Below are 9655 nucleotides of genomic sequence, written 5' to 3'. Positions count from 1 at the left end.
GGGCAGCAATCTTTGACAATGCCATGATACACAGCTCATGCTGCAGGATCCAATTCCTGATTTTCTGCTCTTTCAGTTTGACAGGAATATGAACAAAGATGTTCTGTGATGTTTCATTTCTACTTAAAAACGAATTTGACACAATCTAAAGCCAACAGGCTGCAGAGCTGTTAGTTTGGGATACTTTTATTTGGTCAGTGACAAAAGAGCATAAAACTTAAAGGAACAACATGAGGTCAATTTTATGTTTGAGTATGATTTCTTCACAGGTTATGTTCATTATATTTGCTTTGCTAGCAGTCACACATGGGAACACCAACACAGCGCCAAACATCCACTGTCATCCACTGTGATTTTTATGTTTTCTTTCTTTCTTTTCTCAGGGAGGCTGGAGATTCCCATTCTGCTCCTACTGGGTGAGTCAGCAGCCTTCACATCCCCTTGTGGCGTCTTCGTGGAACTTTAATCTTTTGAATTGATCTGTAGGCAGAAGGTTTTGTTGGTGGAATAATTAGATTTATGTTGCCTCCATCCCATACTTTTTTTTTTTTTTTCCTGCTGACAGTGTTGCTCAAAATGTATTTGTAGCAAATCCATGGTAGGAAATAGTGAGACTAAAAGGTGTGGTCAGGCTTTCCCCAGAGACAACGCTATTGCCTCTCCTCTCTCGGGTGTCTACAACTCTGCCTCTTTACACAAGGATGAGTGAGGGCTAGGCCATGGTTGTCATGGTGACCATATTCCAAAGATGGAGGCTGTCATCCTCTGGTGCAGGTGTGGAAGCACAAAAAGGTCCACAAGAGGGATAGACAGTCTGTGTGTGTGTTCTCCAGACACTCACTGTGTACAGTTATCTCCCAGATAATGATCCAGTTGCCTTTTAGGGGAAAAACATTTTAAAGATAAAAAGATTGGTTTTGCTGCTCCAGCTGTGTTTTAACAGATCTTGTTCTTTGCCAGGAAAAAATCAAGAGGCCACTTTTTGAAACAGACTTGACCAAAAACAACACCAGTTCTGCACAATCTGAAACTCTTCACTTCCACTTGCAAGATAACATTGAGCCAGTGATTTGTTGTAATGTTAACTCACTCCATGGCGCTGTAGGAATAAATAACACTTTCAGACATTAGAGCATATTTTACTTGGTATCAGATAATGACTCAGTGTTTCAACCTAAATCAGAATAAACAGTAAGTTCATGAAATCCAAGTTAGACATCTTCACCTTGATCCTCTCTGCATGAAAACTGTATTAAAGTGACATCTAAGCTTTGCATTCATATTCCCCCCAACCCCAGGGCCTGAATCTTCATGGCTCAGTGGCTCATTTGGCATGATGGTATTTTTGGGCCACCCACCTTGGAAGATGGTTTCCTTTTCCTTTTAGACTTGAGAGTTGCATCCTGTTGGCACAGATTAATACCTAAACACGTGAATCACCAATGAAGTGGCTTTGAACTCGTGGCACCGCAGAGCAGTCCCTGTCTGTGCTGCGTCCGGCCATGACATCCTGCTTCAACTGAAAGGACACAGCGGGGTCCAGAATACTGAGACCATTTGAGATGTAATTGTTGGGACCTTGATTTGTTTGCCGCTTCATTCAACAAAATGATGAAGCTTGTCTAGATCCTGTAGGTCTGTTTTTCACTTTGTCCCCATTCACCTGACTAATTACAGGCAAAATATGAAATGGAACCTGCTTACTGCTTGTCCTGCTTTTCTCATATCATTCAGCCAAGTCCTGTGTAAACCTAAGACACATTTCATTTGTTGAGTCCGCTACATCATTACTTTAAAACCTCAAAATCATTCTGGTCCAATTTTAATCTTCATAGGGCCTCCCCTTGCAGCTCGCCGCATTTTTTCTGAAACCCCAAGTTTGCTATGATTGAGAGGAGATCTTATCATATCTCTTTAAAGTCCCGTGATTTATACATATGGCCTTAAAAGGGCTCCACTGTTTAATTTGAAAATAAGTCTGGCTAAGCAGATGAGTGTGGACATATTCAGCTGGTATTCACATGAAGCCTCCAAAGGCAGAAGAGCCCCATCCCCCTGGATTGATTTGAAAGTGTTTTTCTGATCCAGATCTAGATGAGGCAGAATCAGAGAGCAGCAGCTGAGTCATTCTGACCGATGAGAAGTTTTCTTCTTTCTTTTTCAGCACATTTGGTGCTGTGTAATTACGCTGAAGGACCTGAAGACGTCATCTTATCGTCTCTCAATAAAATGCTTTAAGGCATTTTTATAACTTTGGCATGTGATGGTTTCAGTAAAGTGCATTGTTGGAGAAGTCATTAGTTCAGCAAGTTACCGATTACTTTACCCAGAGATTCCAAAAATAAACCAAATAACTCACTATTTGTGGCAAAATGGAAGGAATTACATTCTCTCTTCAGGCTGAGGCCAGGGGAGTTTATTCATGTTTATGTTGAGGTGTGAGCAGATGCATGTGTACAGAGGTTAAAGAGTGTGGGGTGGGCTGCTAGACCATTGCACAGAATGGATATGTTTTTGGTCTGGCAGAAAGAAAATGGGTTTAAAAACTCTAAGGAGTGGCTAAATAGAGATAATTCCATCTGTGTTTAGCTTGAATCTCGCTGTATAACAGTCTACAGATCTGAAGATGATGATCAAGTCCAAACAGAGAAAAGCCGAGGACCTCCTGACTCATGATGACATCATCAGCCCGTTACCGGGAAGCCAAGATGATAAACCGGATTTTAAGTTCTCGGAAATTGATGGGATCAGCAATTTTCTCTCTCCGGCACACTAATGGGCTCATCTGTGCTCCAGGCTCCCCAGAGGTTCAGACTACTTCCCTCATCTGTCAAGCAAATAAATGCAATCTCTCTCCGGGAATAAAGAAGCAGCAGCAGCAACCATCACTTATCTTTGACCATAAACGCACTTATTACCACTTTTTTTCTTTCTTTTTTCATTTCTGTCACTGGCTGTCCATCACACAGCACACAGTGGAGTTCAAAAGTCTGAGACAACCTTTCCCATTCAAGTAAATGAAAGTGTGATCTCAGACGTTTCCATCACAGCCTCCATGTCTAAAGATTGGAGAGGCCATATGAAGCATCGACAACTGCCTTAAGATAAACAAAAAAAGTTAACAAAACCTTCAGGCTGAATGCCTCTGTATCCTGCAGCACGTTGTTGACAGAAGAAGGGGCAATATTACTGAACAACACCTCATACTGCTGGATAGGTCCAACTGTACTTTCATGGTAACAAAAGAAATAAGGATGAAAGAAAAGCATTCTCTCAAAATATTGTTTGTATAGCATATTTGCATTACTCATGCACCATAAGTCTACGTGTCCCCACAAAGCTTTAAAGCAAAATTTAACTTTTAGTTTGAGATAAACTGATTCTCATTACTGAATTCCTGCAGCCAAAAAGTTTGGAAAGCTTTTTTTTTTCCAAACTGGAGTCAGGCAAAGTGAAGGAAACAGTTAGTTAGAGTGAGTGTGGCAGTTTTCACTTGGTGATGAATGTGACATGGAGGGAGTGACTCACCATTCTCATCCAAATCTCCTCTCTCCAGCTAAATCGCCACAGTCCAAAAAAGGGTTGGTTGTTGGTCGGTTTAAATGTCACTGTGTCACATGTACCTGCGCAGCCAAACGGGTTATTTTATTTCAGATACCTGCTCTCATGCACTGGTAAGAAAAGTGTTTGCTTTTTTTTTTTTTTTAAACAAGCAAACTGAGCTCTATAAAGAGAAGTAACAGGGAGTCAAAATCAGCATACAAGATGCTTTCAGCACAAGATGCTGCAAAACAAGTGGGCTTATGACTAATATGTCTTCATGATTGAAAATGTGATGCCTTCAGTTTGAGTTTCATTATGCATCAAATCTTGCTGATGCAGTGACTCCTCTGTCAGAAAGGGAATTCCAGAGGTTGCCAGACAATCTATAGAGCAATTTTGTTTCAAACAGAGTGAGACCGTCCAAATGTCTGTGCAACAACTGCTCATGATGTCTATCGATCTGCCAAGGAAATCAAACCTCTCATCATTTGTCAGAGCACTGATATTTTCCAAGGCAAGGCAGCTTAGCAAAAAGCATTTAAGAAGCATTGATTACAATAATAAAAAATAATGATACTGAGACAGTGTTTACACAACACAGGCAGCCAAGTGGTCCCTGGCTCTGAACATCACCTTGAAGTACACAGAGGAAAAGAAAAGGGACTTGCTGTAGCACAGTGTTTAAGTGGATGATGAATGAGCCACCTGCTGGTTTTAATAAACATCTCCCTTACAGCTTCCCCAATCTGTGTTTCTGGGGGTAATGGGGAAACAGTTATGCTCCAGTTCTCTGCATCCAGCACAGGAAGAGGAGAAATGATGAGGGAACAGGGAAAATGACTGGGCTTTGGCTGGTGAGTGAACAGAGAGTGACACGAGAAAGAAAGAAGGGAAAGGGGGTGGAGGAGCTGAAGTAACCATGTAAAACAGTCATTACAGGGACGCAGAAGGAAAAAGGTGGTGACAGAAGGAGGCTGATGGTAAGAGCAGAGGCCTCTGGAGAGCTGGTGACGAGGGTGTCATCACCCTGATTCACAATAAAACTATATCACAACTATATCGCCCTGCTGCAGCACACAGGAGAGGAAGGGGCTTCACCCAAATCTACATAAAAAGCAGAGGACAGTCAGCCATGTTTTATATTCATTAGCTCTCAAACTATTAGCACAAGAATTCATTTTGGGCAGGAAAATATTGTGTTCCCCTAACAGACCTCAGTGGTGCTGCCACTGACTGCCCTGTTCCTCTGAACTACTGCGGCTCAAATAACAATAAGGGGGGAAAAAAGACTCGCAATGAGATAACTTTATGGCATCGCGTCATCCAGTCACATTATGATGCATCACTTTGTAGGCTGATTAGTCCTGCTGGAGATTTTTAGATTGGGGTGTTTTTTTCCCTCTTTCATTAATTTTTCAACCACTTAACTGGATTGCGAGGGGTGCTGGAGCCAATCCCAGCTAAAAAAAAGAACAAACAAAACTAAACAAAACAAACCCTTTCCCTTTGAAGCAGTGGGGAGGAAGTTGAGAAAACTTTTCACTGACATTTAATCTGTGTTTCATCTTTGTAAATTTCTTAACTCTGTATAATTACACACACCTCAATAAGAAGAAAGCACGTCAAATTTTGTCGCTGTCTTATTTTCTGCAATGTGATTCTGTGATTCCTCCGCCCATCTTTCTCTTTCCCCTCCTCTTCACTATCCTTTGTTTATTTTCACCTACATCTTGCCCCTGCTCTCCTTTTCCAGATGATCTGACCTGTGGGGTGTGAGAGCTCCTTGTCAGACCATCACTCTCTCATCGCACAGCTCCATCTGCATGAAATGGTTTTCTCGCTGTCTAACCAAACAAGCACAGTAAAGCTTGAGCTCCAGATAGACAGATAGTGTTTCAGTGTTCTGCGTTATCTCCCTCGGTGAAAGCAGATGTGGTGTTTTACCAAGCTGTTGCATTGTATCCCAACTGGGAAAACTGATCTCAACCTGCTCATCCTTGATGCTGGATCTCTGCGGATCGTGTTCAGCCTACCTGCAGTGTTTCATCTCATTTTTACATGCTCTGAGTCTCTCTAAACCTTTCTCTAAGAGAAGAAGTAGATAGATGAATATGAATTTCACAGGCCTGTTCAGATCTCAGCTCAGATCTGTATCAGGTAGCGGCCTGGCTGGTGCTGTCTGAGCAATCTGGTCTGCAGCTGCTCCCATTTAAAGAAGAAATGATGGATGCAGAGACAGTGTTGTGGTTAACTTATACCCCTGCTCTGCTGGGTTTAGCTCAAAGAAAAGCACTCTAAAGCAGAGACAGAGCTGTTAAGAAAAAGGCCAAATGTCATGCCATCATGAAGATCCAGTACGCCACCGGTACAGTCATCTATCTGTCTGTCTGTCTGTCTGTCTGTCTATCTATCTATACTCAGTGACAGTTTTCTTCACTTCGGTTGAGTAAACTCACTTACAGTTGGATAGACTGTTTGTAAAAGTAATGAATTGAATTATTGTGGTTGAGTTACCCAGGATGCTGCAGCTTATCCGACATAATGAACTACTGTGTTGTTTGTAGCACTTCAAATGCTCGACTCTCAGAGGAACATGAGCTGAGTTGGGGATGCTGGCAGCTCACTGTCACCTCTCCACAGTAGAAAACATGTATCACTTTGGTGGTGTTTCTGTTTTGAGATTTAAATCTATTGCTGTAATTTAGGGGGATTTTTAGCTTTTGTTGTCTTTGTGTAAAATGTCAGCAATATTTATAGTGTCCTGTGGGATTCTGTATAGACTAAGCCAATGAGCCTAGAGCCCAAATAAATATGTTTAGTATCATCTCAAAAGTTGATCTAAGCTCTTATTTACCAAAATCTTTACCACAGTAGGACCTAACTCTGGAAGCCAGATCTAAATTAAGTTCCCACAGTGACCCAGAGTCACCCAACATCTCCTTTAAATTTCCCTCAATTCAGTTTATATCAGCTAAGCAGTTACCTGCTTATCTTTGAGCCACTTTGTAATTCCTCACGCCTTGGTGACTTTGCAGAAATCATGCTACACTGTAAGGGCAGACCTTGTTTTGTTAGTGCAAAGAGAGAAATTCTCATCCCCTGTATCACCGGAGGTAATAATCAACAGCTAAAAGTGCAGAGCTTTGCAAGCTGTGAAAGTGAGAAGAAATGCCGCTGTAAGCACACTAATTGACTAAAATGGGATCCAAGCAGCCAAGTGCTTGTGCAGCTGAAACGTTTTAAGGCAAAGCCCTTAAATCTGCCCTCTGACATCTGACCTGCAGTAAGAGAGAAATCCCCACCAGAGATCAATGACATGGCAAAATACAACCAATTTTGTCCTCATATCTTCAACCATTTGTGGTTCAGGTCAGCACATCAAACAAGATTTAATGTAGAAGAAAAGCCATAAAAGTAATAAAAAAAAAAAAAGAGAACATTGCGGCTCATTGCTTACCGGCAGATATCTGTGTCTTTATAGCTGTGGAGAGAGACAGTGATATGAGACACTTCACTCGCTGAGCTTTCTACATTTACAGCAGGCCACAGCTGAGCCACTGCTCCAAAGGAGAATGTGTGTAGAAGTATGTTTCCATTGAGCTGCCGAAGACTCAGCCCCAGTTCTGGATCAGTCCATGTTATTACACCTGCAAGCAATGAGTCAGCCAGTAAGATCCTCTGCACACTGGAGATCAGCTGAGGAGACTATCAGGCCTCCCACTGCCACACTTTTCCTCCTTATGTTTTCCTTTTTTCTTCCACATGCAGCCACTTTTTACCCAGCTTATTCCATTTTCATCTTATATATATACTGTATATTAAATCCCACCAAAGGAAGTTTGATGAGCATGGATTCACTGTTTCAGGGTTGAGTGTCTCACCCAAAGACTGTCTGACAGTCAAAGATTCTCTGCGTTTCCTTCTCCCCGATCCATTTCTCTGCTTTTATTTAGGTATAGGTATTAGGTATTTTATGATATAATATAAAGCTTATTTTCCCAATTCAATATTTTCAATGCCCCCTCTTTCTTCTTTTCATTTCAGTCTTTCCTATGAATTCTTTACTTTAGGTCCATGGAAATATTGCCAAGGCCATTAAGTTCCCACACGTCTATCTTGGCTCCAATGTGTTTGGACAGCCAGGGTAAAACAGTTCTGATAATAAACTCCAGAACAGATCAATTCTCCCTGTACCATCCTCAGTGTGTGAGGGGACGGAGCCAAGTATGATCCAAACATCAGCAACTTTTTTCACTGTATGTTTCACAAGCTGAATTAGCTGTTGAGCTGGATGTTATTAAATATCTTGTTTGTTATCAACCATCATCTGCACGACTGCTGAGCCATCACATCTTCATACTCATTAAATTTCATGCTTTGTTTATAGATCCAAGGCCCTAGTATGAATACCATTTCAACCACCACCAAAGTATTATAAACTAGCACAAGTAGGCTACTTGTGTTTGAGCTAAAAGAGTTATTTGATTAAAAAAAAAATAATAATTATGTTTTTTATCATTTTTATCATGGATTATATGCTTCAAGGAAGAATTTGGTGCCCTTTGTCTGTGCAGTTGTACATAAAATATTTTTGATTCTTGGTGCGACAAATGAAAAAATATTTAAAAGAAACTCAAGATGGATTTAACAGACTGTACAGTTAAGTAATCGATTTAAAAAATAATCCACAGTTTAATGAGTGAATAATGAATTGTCCCATTGTTTCACTTAAAGAAAACTAAAATTAATGAAAGATGATGTCTGAAAGCGCATTCCTCTCATTAGACTCCATTGCCATGGTAACCAACAGGTCCTTTGTTTTTCTCTGAGTATAATATCATAACAACAATAAAGAAAAGTGCTCTGTCCTGCTAATAACACTGATGCTTGGCTCAGAAAGTGTTTCGAATTCGAATATGTAAATACCATGTTGAATATTGTGACTGAGGTGTATTAATAAAATGAATTATTTTTCACCATGAACTTTTGGCCTTGCACAGTCTCTGTAATCCCGGTTTCACTATTTCACAATTTTTCTGAAATGAGACAGTAGGGGATTTACTCAGACCTGACCTTCATGTCATTTTGCTTTGATTTGACATTTATTTGCAAGCACAACAGAACTTGTTCTCCCACTTCCTCTGCTGCACAGCACAGATCCCTACATATTTCCTGTCTCCTGGAATAAAGCTCCACAGTTAATGTTATATAGGCAAGGTAATGCTCTTGTTTCTTTGCTGCAGATTTTTGTTGTTTTCTCTCCTCCTACAAATGAGTTGGGGGAGAGGAGAACAAGCAAGAGTCTCAGCAGCTTGATTCAACAACAGAGGAGGAAGTTCACAGCCATCCAGTCTGACATCCAGGCAGCACAGACATAACATGCATCTCATCTGCATGCTGTTTGACTCTCACATGGACTTTTACTAAAGTCTAATTGGTGGTGGGAGCGAGGCAGTTAACACTTCCTTTTCCCAGCCACCACCACTAAAACAACTAGAAATAAAGGCCTTCAGGTGCTGCTGTATGAATGCTTGTCACAGTCTTTCCTCCTCTTACGGCAGTCTTAGTCATCCTCAGCCATTTAGTTGAAAGCAAAAAAAAGCTTTGTGGTCTTCACATCTGGATCCATTTTTAGAATAGTTGCTAATAGCTGATGACAATGCAAGATATTTGTCAAAATGGCAAGTTTTTCCACCCTTCCGCTTTCTTTCTCTAAGACTTGGTCAGACCTGCTACATGGAAACAGGTTCATTTGAGGAACAAATCGTCCAAAGTGAATATGTGCATTCAAACAACGTAGAAAAAAACCTAGTCATCAAAAATTGGGAATGTAACATTTTTTTGACAAATTATTGTTTCAGCATGACGGCTTAAATTAGTCTGAAAGGGTGGGTGTTAATCCTGAGGCTGTGTTGTCCTGACAAGTGCAGAATTCAGTCCACCAACCAAGGATACATATATACATATTCTTCCAGCATTTTTGCTTTTGAAACAGCTACAGTGAGAGAGAGAAGACCCAACCTGGGCATCAATAGTGGCCTTAAGTCACATGGACATGTGTACCAAATGCAATGACAATGGGTCACATTGCTGTTGAGATACTCAATGTAAA

The sequence above is a fragment of the Echeneis naucrates genome, chromosome 15 (genome assembly GCF_900963305.1).
Source record: "Echeneis naucrates chromosome 15, fEcheNa1.1, whole genome shotgun sequence".
NCBI lineage: Eukaryota > Metazoa > Chordata > Actinopteri > Carangiformes > Echeneidae > Echeneis > Echeneis naucrates.
This window is presented reverse-complemented; position numbering follows the sequence as displayed.